We start from the raw sequence: 15,323 nt of genomic DNA, 5'->3' as shown, positions 1-15,323 counted from the left end.
GCTAGCATTTTTTTTTTTTTGATTCAGCATCCAATCCAGGATTACTCATTACACTTAGTTGTCATATATCTTTAGTCTCTTTTATCTAGAATGGTATTTCATCTTTATTTTTTTGTCTTTCATAAGTGACATTTTTTTTAAGAAACCAGGACAGTTGTTTTGCAGAATATCCCTCAATTTGCATTTGTCAGATGATTTCCTTATAATGGTATTCTTCCCAGGGCTTCATGTCAGAGAGATAAAGGTTTTGCCCTTTTGGTTGTCCTCCACTGGCTCTTGCCAAGTGAGGATCAAGAGTGACCCTTAGAATTGCTAAAAGGACCAGTAATAGGAAGAAAAGCAGCACAGCTTGGCAGAATGAGTTCAGGCCTTGAAGAGCAATATAGGCTAGTGCAAGTCTTGGCCTTGATCTCTAGCTGACTGACCTTGAGCATATTAACTAACATCCCTAAAATTTGTAAACATAGATGATTTTTGCTTTGCAGGATTACGACTAACATAAGAACATAGCAGCTTATCTGATGTATAATTAATTGTAACTTCATAAATGGCAGCTATTACTATTAAGTCCATTACAATATACAAAAATATCCTATTTATTCTTCTAACACATCTCTCAGATGCACCCGTTTCTGTGTTTTCACATCTTTCTCATTCTAGAGCAATGCTGTTGTCACTGCCTCCTTCCTGTTGCCCACACAGTAATCTGTCCCAAATATACTGCTTGCCCTAAAATGTGGCTCTTGCCATCATATTCACCTGGCTTCCTTCTTCCTCAGTACATCAAGTCCAAATGCCTGGCATTTAACAGCTTCCATAGTCTTATCTCATCCCACCTACCTGAATGTACTTGCCACTATTCTCTAGGAGGACTTGTGATTGCTCTTAATTTGGCTGCTAGCACCTTCTTCTTCCTCTTTCCTCGTGTTAGAGTGACAGACCCTTCCCCCTCCTCCACCACTGGGATGTATGCATGTATTGGTTAGGGTATGGTCACAAACAAGAACTGCTTGAGTTGTTTCTAGTAGGAAGGAATTTAATAAAGGGAATACGTTTCTTACAAAAACATTGGAAAGTCTGGACAGGTAAAGGTCAAGGAAGACCACCAGTTTTGCCAACAGCTTCATAGGAATTTGAAGGAACTTTAGAAACCAGAAGGGTTGATCACAGCTGCCTCCAATCTTGAGGCCCGAGATTTTTAGGAAAATCCTTAGACAGCAAAGTGTCTCTGTCTGCCTAAACCTAAAAGTTTGACATTGCCAGAGAAGCAAAATTTGGCTTCTGTCTTTCTCCTGCCTTTCACATCCTGGCAAGTGCTTCTCATTGATGTATTTTACTCTAGGTCTGTAGGGAGGGATTTGAGACATATATTTCCCAGACTTCCAGCCCCTGTGACATAGGGAAGAGCATAAAAGGGGTGCTGAGCCAATGAAGTTCTTCTGCTGGGACTCTTCTGATGAAACTAGTGGGGAAGACTTTTTTTGGCTTCTTGAGTCACAGCTGGAAGTACAAGAAACTGGTTACCTTGGAGGCCATCTTCCCTGATTTCTGGAGGAAGCCCAGCTGTAGGAGAGAATGTGGTCCTCAAAGGCTGAAAACTGAAAAACAGAGTTAGGTGATGTTATGTCATCCCTGGATTTGGTCACATCTTTTGCCAGTGCTATCCGTGCCCTTCTCAATTATTTCAATCCATAAATTTATTTTTTGCCTAAGCTAATTTAGGTTGGATTTCTGTTCATTGCAACTAAAAAGGTCCTAATGAATGGAATGGAGACATGCAAACATTGCAGAATCAGAGTGTGTTAAGTGCTATCAAGAGGACTCACAAAGTGGTATGAGCACCCAGAGAAGATAATAAGAAAGGAGTTCATCTCCATTTTATCTTTTATCTTGGAAAAATTATCTTAGCCATAATTTTTATCTTACTTGTTATTTCTCATGGCCTTTGCTTCCTTCTAGACTACTCTCTTCCTTTCCTTCTTGTGATATTGTGATTTATGATAAATATATATTTGGTCTTCATCTTGTTGCTTGTTTACAGCTCCTAAAACTCTTGGACTTTCTTAAGTATTAAAAGCATAAAAGTGAATTGGGTGTCTTTTGTTATTCATAACAAGCCCCTTTCAACCATATATGAGTTTATGTTAATGAGGTGACTTTTGGAAAACCCTTAAGGAAGGGGGGTTGGTTGCCAGGGGAAGCAACCTTGTGATTAAAGGGTTGAAACTTTTAGCCACCTCTCACTCTCCTCACTCCAAGAAGGGGAAAGGGGCTGGAGGTTGAACTAATCACCAACGACCAATGATTTAATCAATCATATCTAAATAATGAAGCCCCACAAGATGGAGTTCAAAGAACTTCCCAGTTGGTGAACATGTAGAGATGTGGGAAGAATGACCCACCTGGAAACAGCATGGAAGCTCTGCACCCATTCCCACAGACTTTGCCCTATGCATCTCTTCCATCTGGCTGTTCCTGAGTTACATCCTTTTATAATAAATAAGTAGTCTAGTAAGTTAAGTTTTCCTGAGTTCTGTGAGCTACTCTTGCAAATTAGTCAAACTTGAGGAGGGACTTTTGAGAAGCTCTAAGTTATAACTGGTCAGTCAGAAGCACAGGTAACTTGGATCTGCAATTGGCATCTGAAGTGGGGGGCAGTCTGGTGGGATCGACCCCTTAACCTGTGGGATCTGATGCTATCTCCAGGCAGACAGTGTCACAATTGAGTTAAATTGCAGGAGACCCAGGTAGTGTGGCAGAAGTGCTTGATGTGTGGAAAACCCCACATCTGGTGTCAGAAGTAGTGAGTCAGTAGTGTGAAAGTAAAAGAGACTCATAAGGGTATTTTTACTTTACTTCTGTTTTCAAAATACTTCTTATCTTCCAAACATCAGTTCAAATCTCTCTCTCAAGGAGCCTCCCTAACTACTTCACCCCATTTCTGAATTCTTGAAGTTCTTGGCACAGAACATCAAATTGTTTTTTAATTTTTGGTGTGTTTTTACTCCCCTTATTGACTGGGAACTCCTCAAGGTCATGGACTACATCTTACATCCTCTTTGTACTGCTCCCCATCTCCCCCCCGCCCCGCCCCATTGCCAGATTTATCACTATTGACTGGTACTCAATGAATATTTGAGAGCTGATGGGCTGATTGCTAAGTGGGGAGGCAGATGTTGCCATGGACAATTGATTGGAAGAGTGAGTGAAGGAGAGGAATTCTGTCCAGGTAACAGCCATTCAGGAATAAGGAGCCTTTCCAGAAAGAGTAATTAAGCTGGCCCAAATATGCTTGGCACACAGGGACCCTGAGTCCCAAACAGTAAACCTCTCCTAGTGGCCACAAGGGGGCGGCAGAGGGCATGGTCCAAGTATCTAGTTGTCCACGTGGCGGCTGCATTGGCCAGTCAGCTAACTAAGCCCCCTGCTAGAAAGGAGATCTTGGATAAAGGTGATTTGCATAAGATAAGATGGGCCTCCAGTTAGAAGGCCTGGAAAACAGGGTAACTGGACCAAGGTTGGAAAGCCACGGGATAAACAAGTGGTGGTGGACATCAACAGGCATTTAAGACTATGAGCTGAACCCTCCAAAATTGGAACAGTAAGTGAACTTAAGAGATCTAGATGTTTTGCTAAAGACCTTAGTGCCTGTGCAAAGGAAACAGAACATACAGGCATGGAATCATGGCCAGGGAAGGCAGGAGTCTTGGAGTTCCACCTCTAAGCTTTTAGGTTCTCAGCCCTTTGTCTCTGGCATTTGATAAATGTTTTTGCTGTGTGACCTGGGGAACGACCTTCCCCTCTCTGAGCCTCAAGTGTCTTGTCCTATACAAGGAGAATTGGCATCTGGAGACTCAGAGAGCAGCCATATCTTTGTACTGGGATACATAATGACCAGGGATCCTTCTAGCTTTAATGATTATGTGAACAAGCAGTTCAGTTGTCTACAAAGACATTTCTTCATTACTCCTGCCTGTGTATACCTGGTTTCTTTAAAATTTTTGATGGGCCCTGACCCACAGAACCAGGGTTGGAGCTAAGCAGTCTAACTTTTAGATGCACTGTACACACCAAAATGCCCCTATATCTCACTATAAATGGAATTATTTTTGTTTTAAAATAGTCTCGAGGGCATTTTTATAATTTTGCTTTGAAGATTATTTTGCTAATTTAATTTTTAGTGGCTATGGTTTCTCAGAAAGCATCATACATAGGAATTCCTTGAAGTGAAAGAATCCACTAATCGTTTTCAAATATAAGATGGATACAAAATTGAACAATTTAGGGAGTTGATATTATACTGTATTATACTGTATTTTGTAGACAGACAAATTTTGATTTTGGATTTTTTTTTTATTGGTATCTTGGAATCAACAAGAATGTTCGTGGTGTGCAGTTTTTGAGGCTTTTGAAAAGATTCTATGTCCTCGGTTCTGTGTCTATGGCACCTGATGAATAAAATCTTCCTGCCCGAGGCAGATGAGACAGGGTTGGGGTGGGGGCATCATTTCTTTCAGTTATTACAGTTTGTCTCTTGTCTTCTGGCCTGGGAGCTGGAGCTGGCTTCGAGTGCATAAACAAGAAAAGGAACCCGTCTCCCATTTCCTTTTAATCTCGGAGACTTCATCATAACCGTCTTTCAGCCCAGTCACATAGGCAGGTACCCAGGTGGCAGAATTCCCCTGCTCTGGGATTTTTGTAACAACAGGTTCCTCCCAGGTCTCAGGCACATTCTAGCCAGACATCATCCCCATTGTCAGTGTTTCCACAGAAATTGATATCGCACAAAGGGCAATCCCTCACCAGAGAATTTGTTTTCTCTCGCTGATAATTTCTCTCCACAAACATTTTTGAGAGAGATGAATAGGTGTACCTTTCCGGAACAGCAGGCAGATGCTGGAGTGTGAAATGACTTTGTGTGGCATGTTTTATGGATGAGAGGAGGGTCTCGAGGACTGCCTTTCATTTCCCCAGCCTCCGACTAGTTGAAGATCACCAGGTTCCTCTTCTGCAGGTGATGGCGAGGCAGCTGCTTTGCTCACTGCTGCTCACCTGAAGTTTTAAAGGCCCATCTTGGGTGGAAGCTCCAGAGAGGCTCCCAGAGTTGGTGCAAAATGCCAGCCTGTAACACGCAAGGTCCAACGTCAAGTCTTCGGTCCCTTCGGTCACAGTGTCATAGTCTTCAGATACTTCATTGGACTGATATTTTTTTATTTCCCTCTCTCTGTTTATAACAGCAATGAAGGGAATAAATTTCTTCCCATCCTGGTGTTAATGAATCTCAAAGGAAAAAAAAAAAGAGATGTGATCTCAGAAAAATAAAGAAGCTAACATAAAAATGGCAGACACAGTGACCTTCAACAAAATGAACAAATAAAGGATTTTCCCATTCATCTCTCTCTGGGGGATGAGGAGGGTGATGTTAATAACAAAGCGGGATGGAATAATTTGCAGACAGTTCATCAGGGTCTCTCTGAAGCACAGAGTCAACAAAACTAAATGACTCCTGAAGGTGACAAACCACAAATGGGTGGGTGGGGACACAAGCTCAAGGCCCCCCCCCACCCCCCACCCCCCCGCTTCAAAAAGAGTTTATTCTTACTCCAGGGTAGGGATGCCAAATTTAGCAAATAAAAACACAGGATGCCCAGTTATACAGTTGACTCCTGACAACAGGGCTTTGAACTGTGTGGGTCCACTTACAGGTGGATTTTTTTTCCAATAAATACAGTTGGCCTTTCGATATTGGCTGGTTTCGCATCTGGGGGTTCAACATCGCCTATCAAAAACAGTATTTTTCCATTCCGAACCCCGGATTCCCAGTCAGGAATGGAAAATACTGTTTTCCATTGGCAGGTGGTTGAATCTGCCTCAGGAAGCTCCATCTGTAGAATCAATTGTTATACGCAGATTTTTGACTGAGTGGGGTGTTGGCACCCCTAAATCTGCTCCCCTGTGTTGAGGGTCAACTGTAATTGTACTTCAGGTAAGCAGTGAATAATTTTTTAGTATATTTGAGACATGTACTGAAAATGTATATGTTGTTTATTTGAAACTCCAATTCATCTGGGAGTCCTGTAGTTTCTCCGGCAAGCCGACCTCAGAAACACATCTCTTCTCTTCATTTCCCACGTTCTTACACAGTTCTAGGTTCAAGGCCCAGTCTCAGCTTCTTGAATTTTATACTGTCTTACAGGAGCAGCTTGAGTGCTACATTTTTTTGTGAAGAATCCCCCCTAAATCAGTTTCTCCTTCCTCTCTGTCACTTTCCCCACAGCATTTCATTTTCCTGTATTTCAGTCATATTTAGTTGTTTGTAAGTCTGTTGCCTCCACTAAACTGGGAGCAACTCAAGGGCAAAGACTATATCTAGATTCTTTTCCCCATTGTCTCCAGTTTAGATTCACCTGTGCCTGATGTGTAGTAGAAACTCCGAATGTTTGCTAAATGAATGAATGAATGAATGATCATAGTTAACATACTTTTGAGTGCTATGTGCCAGGCATGGTTCTAAGCATTTTACATGAATTTAAGTCCTTTAATCTTTGAGTAACTCTTTGAGGTAGGCACTGTTTTTATTTCCATTTTAGAGATGGTGAAATAGAAGCACAGAGAAGCTCAGTAACTTGCCCACAGTCACACAGCTAGTAAGAGGCAAAGCTGGCATTTGAACCCAGGCACCATGGCTCCAGAGTTTTTGCTCTAGGCTTCTGTAACATACTGAATGAATGGATGAACAGAAGAAAGAGTGAAAGAACGAATGAAGGAATGCACAAGCACGGGCAGCCAACAGGTATTGAGATCAGAACACAAGAGGTGGAGCCAAGGTTGGTGTTAGGTGTTAGGAGAGCGGAGGCTGGAGGAGTCAGGGAGACTCAAGACAAGCTGAGGGACGAACTTCGGTGAAGCAGAAGGGACTGATCTGGTTTCTGCTTTGGAAGTCAATCCTCGTGTCCCAAACCCTCTATATCTCAGCAGGGCCCTGGCTGTAACTTTCTTCCTAGCTTCCCGCCCCCACAGCCCTCCTCTTCCTGGAGCATAAGCCACCATCTTTCTTTAGAGGCTCAGGCCAGCGGAGCTGTGAGGCTCGTTCTGTCTTTCCCTGGGTTCTTCTTGGCTAGGAGTCAACAGGCTTGGAGCCAGCGCCCTCTTTTCTTGGGATCCAGTCCCCCTGTGTCTCATGCACCTTTGCCTGGCTTCTGCCCGGGTGTTACACAAAGGAACGGAGAGTGATGGTGGATTCCAGTCAGAGCACCGCCCTGGTAATTATAGCTATGTCATAATAACCCCTTCTCTAAGCTTATGGAAGCAATAGACAGTGGATGGCGCATGCTTAGCTTTCTCTATTTTTAAAAAAGTATGGTAAAAAAGCACATAACATGAAATTTACCATCTTAGCCATTTTTAAGTGTATACATTTCAGTAGTATTAAGTATATTTACATTGTTGTGAAACAGATCTCCAGAACTTTGCATCTTGTACAACTGAAACTCCATATCCATTAAACAACAATTCCTCTTCCTCTCTCACCCCTAGGCCCTGGTAACCACCATTCTACTTTCTATGTCTATGAATTTGACTACTCAAGGTATCATATAAATGGGATCATACAGCATTTATCTTTTTGTGACTGGCTTATTTCACTTAACATAATGTCTACGAGGTTCATCCATGTTGTAGTAGGTCAGAATTTCCTTCCTTTTTAAGGCTGAAGAATATTTTGTTGTATGTATATACCACATCTTGTTTAATGCATTCATCTGTTGGTGGAGATTTAGGTTGTTTCCATATTTTAGCTTTTGTGAATAATGTGGCCATGAACATGGTTATACAAATGTCTCTTCAAATCCCTGCGTTCAGTTCTTTTAGATATATATCCAGAAGTGGAATTGCTGGATCATATGGTAGTTCTGTTTTTAATTTTTTGAGGAACCTCCATACTATTGTCTATATCCATTGCCTCATTTTGCATTCCCACCAGCAGTGCACAAGGGCTCCAATTTTAACATGTCCTTGTCCACACTTATTTTCTGTTTTGTTTTGTTTTGTTTTGTTTCATTTTGTTTTTGTCTTTATAGTAGCCATCCTAATGGGTGTAAGGTTGCCTTGAACCTATTCTTTATTAAGAGGCTGTATTTCTGGAATGGATTAGAGCGATCTCTAGTTATTCACTGGAACTGAGCAATGGGGAAAATATAGCGCCTTGCTGTGGGCCGGTAACCTGATAACCTAGACAAAGAACCATCCTAATTCTGTCCATGACTTTGTGACTCTGGGCAAGTTGTGCAACTTCTGAGTTTCCATCTGCTCACTGGGGACCAGGCTTTCTTGATGATAATCTCCTCCCTCCTCTGCCCTAATGTTTCCTCCAGGAAAAGACAGGAAGTGCGAGATGGGAAATGACTTGTTAGGTATGCATCTTAATCTCAGCAGCCATCACCCTGAGTGCATTTTTTCCCTTCTTTTTTGTTATAAAAATAATTCATCCTAATTTTTTAAAATTAGAAAGCTCAGAAAAGCATTAGAAGCAAGGAAGTGTTTATCATTTCATCGCTTGGAGGTAACCACTGATAACATTTTGGTATGTTTCTTGTAGTTTTTTCCCCCCTAAGTGAGGCAAAGTTCTTTATTTCTTGAGAATCCTACTTCTTCTTAAGAAGAACTACTCTTTTTCATGACAATCAGTAACAAAGTTAACTGAGCTCTCAATTTCTTAAACATATCTTCCTTTGTGCTAGTTTGCTTCTTAAATGTGTCACTTTGAGTGAAGAGCAATTAATTACAGTGGAAACACTGCTTGGAGACATCTTATGAAATTATGATAGTACGTATTGAGAGAGAGAAAGAAAGGAGAAAGGGAGCTGATGGGCAAAATAACCAGTCTATTTAAATAGATAATTTCCTTTCCTTTCAAGTTTCAGAGTCGAGGGTCGCTATATTTCTGAAAAGACTAGAAAGCTGTTATTGTAGTTTCAATTTGTCAAAATCAGTAAAACTCAACTGAAAAGCAAAGTTGATAAACTGAGCAATGAGAATGACTATGGTAAATGTAATTTTTTTTTTAAACTGCTGTATCAGTTCAGGAAAGAAAAATCTACATGATAATGTGAAGATTAAAAGGTGGAATGTGGAGAGTTCTAAATGTAAAAGGCACCCTCTCAGGAATTTCCGGCCTCAGGAAATGTGCTTGGGGATCTCTGGGGCTTGTGTTGTCTAAAGGGATTGACTGGGCTTTGATGTTGAGGGAGACCCAAAGCTTTCTCTTTATAGCCTGGCTGGGACCCCTGAGGATGGCCTGACCTAGCTTTTGGGCTGGTGGAATAATGAATGCATGAAAGATGTTTAGCACAGCACCTAGTAGAGAGGAAGTGCTCAATAATTTTTAGGTATAATTGCTATTATCCGGGGTGGAGGAGGGAGTGGGATTCTGGGTCTTCTTGGTAGTGTGGTGGGAGGTGAGAAAGAGTCACACTTGGAAAGAGGGAGGTGATGGGAAGTAGATTGGTCCTTTTATCTACTTTCTAATTCCTTAATCTAGGTTTCCAGGGCCCTGGTTGAGAAGAGTGGGTGTGAGAAGCCTGTTAAAGGCATGCGCATGCATGTGTGTGTGTGTGTGTGTGTGTGTGTTGGGGTATATAGAGTGAAGAAGACTCAGGGAAGAGGAAGAGAACTAATATTTATTAAGTGCTTGCTATATACCAGAAACCATGCTAAGCATTAAACAAACAAAAGAACAATCGAACAAACAAAAAACGATCTTGCAAGAGAGTTTAGGTAGCTTGACTGAACATTTGGACCAGGCTTGTTTGCCTGACCCTAAATCTCGAGCAGAGATAGTCCCTTCATTTTCTGGACCTACATAGAGATTTTTTCCCATTAAGTTTCAAGAGTTCAAGTCTATCTTTGTCTCAGGTAAGGTTTCAAGAGGCAGAGTTTCCCCAATTTGTGAAAACCCAGAGATTCTCCTTTTTGGTATATTAAGGTATTTTCTGTCAGTGGTTCCCAGTCAGCAGTCAGGGCCTCTCCTCGAAGGGACAGAGAGTGGTGACCTGAAGGGGTTGGCATGGGCTTGCTGAAAACGTTCTTCCAGGCCACATGGGAACCAGGAGGCCACATGGGAACCAGGAGGCCCCATGGTCCCTGTCTGGTGTGACCCAAGCCTTGGGTAGAAGAGAAGCAAGCTTCAACCTGCAGGGCAAGCCTGACACACAGTGGGGCAGTGGGCAGACTGCCATCCTTGGCACCACTGGGGCCAAATTTCTTGCCTAACAAGCTTCAGTTTCAACACGTTGGGAGAGCACAGGAGGCTGGGAGCATAACTTTGCTGTGGTCCGTGAAGCTGAGCCATAGAAGACCCTAGAGAGTCAGGCAGCACAGCAGCTGGAAGGGGATGGGCAGGGAGGGCACTAAGCTCCCAGGTCCTCCGCCCTCTCAAGGGGAATGTGTGGTGCTATCTAACCCCAAGGGACTGGGCTATGATAGGATTGTGTCACAAACCATCCAAAAATGGAGGTGAGCTTTCTTCAGATATTTTACCTGTGAGATCTTAGAAATTAGACCAGAAAGGTTTTTAGAAATAACCTAGTTTACAGTGACCTCTCATTCTTGTTGAGCCTGAGTCAGGAGAAAAGGTGAACAATGTATGATTGATAGTTACTGTTTAAGAAAGCAAGACATTCATCGTGTGTTTTAGAAAGATTTATATTAAATAATGATTGTGGCTCTTAATTTATGTCCAAAGTAATTATAGTTTTTAACATTTTGGCCAAGGGAAAGCTTCAGCTATCAGTAGATTTTATTTAAGTGGAATGGAGAGTATCAGATTTTGCTGGATAATGATAAGAATAACACTGAACATTTACCATATTTCAGGTCTTATTCTAAGTTTTTTATTTATATTAACTCCTTTGATCCACATAAAAACTCTATGCAATAGTACCAATATTATTCTTGTTTTAATATTCTTAAACACAGAAGGGTTTAATAGCTTATAAAGGTCACATAGCTAACAAGTGGCAAACTTGGATTTGGACCGAGGGGGTTCGGCTTCTAAGAATGCTCTTAAGCACGATGTTCTAAGGTGCCCCAGATAATGAGGACTTAATTTCTTTGGATTCATTCTTCCTTTTTTTCTTCTTCTTTCCTTCCTCCCTTCCTTCCTTCTTCCTTCCTTCCTTCCTTCTTCTTCCTTCCTTCCTTCCTTCCTTCCTTCCTTCCTTCCTCTCTCTCTTTCTGTTTCTTTCTTTCAGTTTTTCAATTTATTTATTTATTTATTTTATGGTGACTTTGGTTAACGAAATCCGGTTTCAGCTATACATTTTAATAGTAAGACATATATATATTTACATTGTGTGTTCACCTCCCATAGTTACATTTCTTTCTGTTACCACATATTTGGCTACTTTTACCCCATCTATCTTCCCCCTCCCCACTCCCCTCTAGTAACCACTAGTCTATCGTCCGTGTCCATGGGTCTCTGTCCTATTCGTTTGTTGCTTCTAGGTTTATATCCCACATATAAGTGATATGTGATTTTCAACTTTTTCTATCTGGCTTATTTTGCTTAGCATGCTTATCTCGAGGTCCATCCATGTTGTCACAAATGGCAGCATTTCATCTCTTCTTATGGCTGAGTTATGTTCCATTGTATATATGCACCACAGCTTCTTTAGCCAGTCATCTATCATAGGACACTTCGGTTGCTTCTATGTCCTAGCCACCATGAATAATGCTGCGGTGAATATCAGTGTGTCTTTAGATACTTTCTAAGTGATCGTTCATGTAAGGTACTTGTGGGAACTGTCACAGTGACAGTTTGGGGGGCAGTCAAAACAAATTGGGAAGACTGGAGCTTGACATCTTGACACCTCCCCACCACCCCCCACCCAGTGCAATATTACGAATATAAAAGTTAAAGCCCTGAAAGGTATAGTGGCTTCCCTAAGGTTACACTGTTAAAATCTGACTATAAGTCAGAATTTAACACCCAAGCTGGTCTTTTCCCAGTATATCATTCTTTGTTCTTAATGAACTCTACAGTAGACTCTTAAAGTTCTGAATTCTCTCCCTCTCTCCCTCTCTTCCTCTCCTTCCATAGACCGAAATCTTCTTCACCAGAAAGTGCTTGCACTTGCCTCTCCAGTACATGTAATCCTGGGTCCTGATTTTATCAAAAAACACTCTCTGGGCTTCCCTGTCCCTGTCCTGCCTGCTTAGCAGGGGCTGTGCATGGAGGGAGAATACAGGATCTGTTTTGCTCTTAATCAGTGTCAGTATTAGAGCAGAGGGGCTAGGAAAGGAATGTGAGCCATGAGATTGAGACCACGAGATTGAGACCACGAGACCAGATCATGTGATAGGGCTGATGGAAACCAGGGCCTAGAGACAGCCAGAGTCATAGGGAGCCAGACCCATCACCCCATCAGCTCCTTTCTCAGCCATTTTTCAAATCACTAACAAGTGCTATAAGACACAAAGAAAGATTTGAGTGTCGTGGTTGGATGTTACAAATACTGAAGGAGCCGTGGATTAGGAATCAGGAGGCCTGGCTTCCAGGCTTGGCTCTTCTACTGACCTGTGGCCTTGGTCAAAATGACACACTTCTCTGGGCCTCTTGTTTCTCACACGTTACATGGGTTAATCAGCTGCTTGCCTATGCTCACAGGATTTCTGTGAGGCTAAAAATAACAAAAGTGAACAAGCTTTGAAAATGACAATGCAATTGTAAAGATGTAAGAGATGACTGTTGTTGCACTGAGCTAGATCCAAACAGACAGCAGCTCTGGGTCCATGCTCTGGTGATAAATGGCAGCATGAAAGACTTTATTCACTTCCTTCTCCCATATCAAGGCTTGTCCCCTGGAAAGGATTTGGGCACTGGGAAAGCAGAGCCCATCCTGGGGTTGCTGCCAACCCCGCTGTGTTGGCGCTTTGGAGTACTATGCTGAGAGTCAGGAGCCTGGGCCCCAGACCCCATCTTACCACAGACAAGCTGTGTGCCCTGGACACCTCTTAGCCTCTCTGCACCTTGGCTGGCTCTAAAATTCTGATGCCACATCATCAGCTTGAATGCAGGGAGTTGGATCAGCTCTGGGATCTGGGGAAAGAGGGAAATAGGAAAAAATGCCTACTAAGTGCCAGGTCCTTTCCATGTCATCTATCCCTTTTCGTTTATTCAGCCCACGATTGTACCAAGCTCTGCGCCAGTTGCTGGGTCCAGCCATAATAGACAGACGTGACTTTCTGGGGAGTCTAGAGAAGCAGGAGAGATAAGCATAAAGCAAATGTTTTCATAAATATAGAATGACGATTGTGGAAAAAGGTAAGAAGGAAAGGAAGAAAGAGCGAGAGAGGGGATACAAAGCCAGCTTATTATGGAGTTGAACTTGACAGATAACAAGATGATGTCTGGCTGGAAGAGGATGAATCTTCCATGCAAAGAAAAACAGGTGGGAAGGTCCTGAGGTTGGAAGGAGAAGGGCATGGCCCAGAGACCAAGAGTGACATCAAGTGCATACAAGGAACGGTGAGCCAGGGAGGACTGTTGGTTCACTGTGCAGAGGTTGGCTGAGCCCTTTCTTACAAGTCATGGTTAGAAGCAGAGGTCTTTTTTTTTCTTTTTAATTTTATTTTATTAGTTTCAAGTAGACAGTACATTGGTTAGACATTTATATAGTTTCTAAAACGATCCCCCTAATTTCTCTTTCCCTCCTCTGGCTCTCCACCTAGCCATTACATTAACGCTAATTGCATTCTCTAGAAGCAGAGGTCTTGATCCTAATCTTGGCATCTTTTTATCTTAGAATATGAGCTCCATTGACCTAGATCTTCAGAATACAATAGAATTTCTTATTTTCTGGACAATCTGATTGATCACGTTCAACAAATTAAATAAGCATTCACTGTACTCAGCCCCAGAAAAACAGAACAAAAAAAAAAAAAGAGAGAGAGAGACTTTGACCCTGCCCTTCTGGTTCTCATCTGGAGGACAGGCTGGGGAGCGGGCAGCAGGTGGGCACTTTATTAAGTAACTCTAAAGCAAAACAGACTGAGACGGTGCTGCAAAAGAAAGTGCAAAGGCTAAAGTTCAATGACCAGATCTGACAGTTTCAGGAACTTGTCACATTAATGGCTACATCTTTTGAAACGCTTGTCACATCCGTTACAAGGGTTTCCAGGAAAAAGTGCAATCTAAGCTGAGCTTTGGACAATGATAGGACTTTTTTTTTTTTTAATATGTTTTTTCCAATTTAAAAGTAATATATGCTCCTAATGGGAAATTTGGGAAATACAGAAAAGGCTAAAGAAGAGAATTATAACCACACGTAATCCAGAGACGCTACTGTAAACCTTTAGTGACTAACCTTTCAGACTTCTTACCTGTGTTTGACAATGTTGAAATCGTTGTATACGTACAATTTGGCAGCACTCTCCTCATTCATTTCATATGTCAAGAGTCTTTCCCCGTGTCATACGATACTCTTCAAAAACATGATATAGCATGGCTGTTAGTATTCTGTTCTTTGAATTTGCGTAAGCTCTTCACTATCATCAGATATTTTGGTTGTTTCCAAATTTGTTGCTACTATGAATAATGCTAAAGTGAGTATCTTAGTGCATAAAACCTATGTCGGCATCTGGCTAGTTAGTCCCTTAGAGTGGATTCCAAGGAGTAGAATTCCTGGGATATAAGAGTGTAAACATTTGCTATGGTTTTGGATACTTGCTGACCCACCAGCAACATAGGAGCACCCCTATCTCACTGCACACTGGCCAACACCATTTTCTTTTTAAAAATCTTGGCCATTTTGATGGGGGAGAGCAGAGCTCTCTTGGTACTTAAGGCTTTTCTTTGATTAAGGATGAGCCCAACTTTGACAAGCAGAACTGAGAGCATGGGGTGGTGGGGAAAGACACAGAGAGAACAGTTTGAGGAAAGGCCTGGCATGGCTTCTCCGCAGGCAGCTCTGTGGGAATGTCTGGAATGTTTAAAGGGCTCGCAGAAAGGCTGTCTCATGTCGTTGGTAACTTCTCCTCTGCTGTCTTGGGCACTTGGGGCAGCCATGACTCTGGGCACTTCCACCTGGAGGGAGGGTGGCCATCTGACACTTGGTTCTGTTTGCCCAAGGGGTACCCAGGATTCGAGAACCCTTCTTGGCCTCATCCGCTCTGCTCCCCTACAGGACAGGCCTCCCTGCCACCAAATTTCCTTAGTGAGAGAGGGAGTCTACTTCCAATCTCCGTGAAAAGTGAAATGTGGTGCAGTAGGATTTGAGAATAAAAAGTTCTTGGGAAATGCTTTCAAAAAACAGGACTTTATATAC

Source organism: Pteropus medius, unplaced genomic scaffold (genome assembly GCF_902729225.1).
Source record: "Pteropus medius unplaced genomic scaffold, Ma_sr-lr_union100, whole genome shotgun sequence".
NCBI lineage: Eukaryota > Metazoa > Chordata > Mammalia > Chiroptera > Pteropodidae > Pteropus > Pteropus medius.
The sequence above is the reverse complement of the archived record's forward strand: the minus strand, read 5'-3'. Positions refer to the sequence as shown.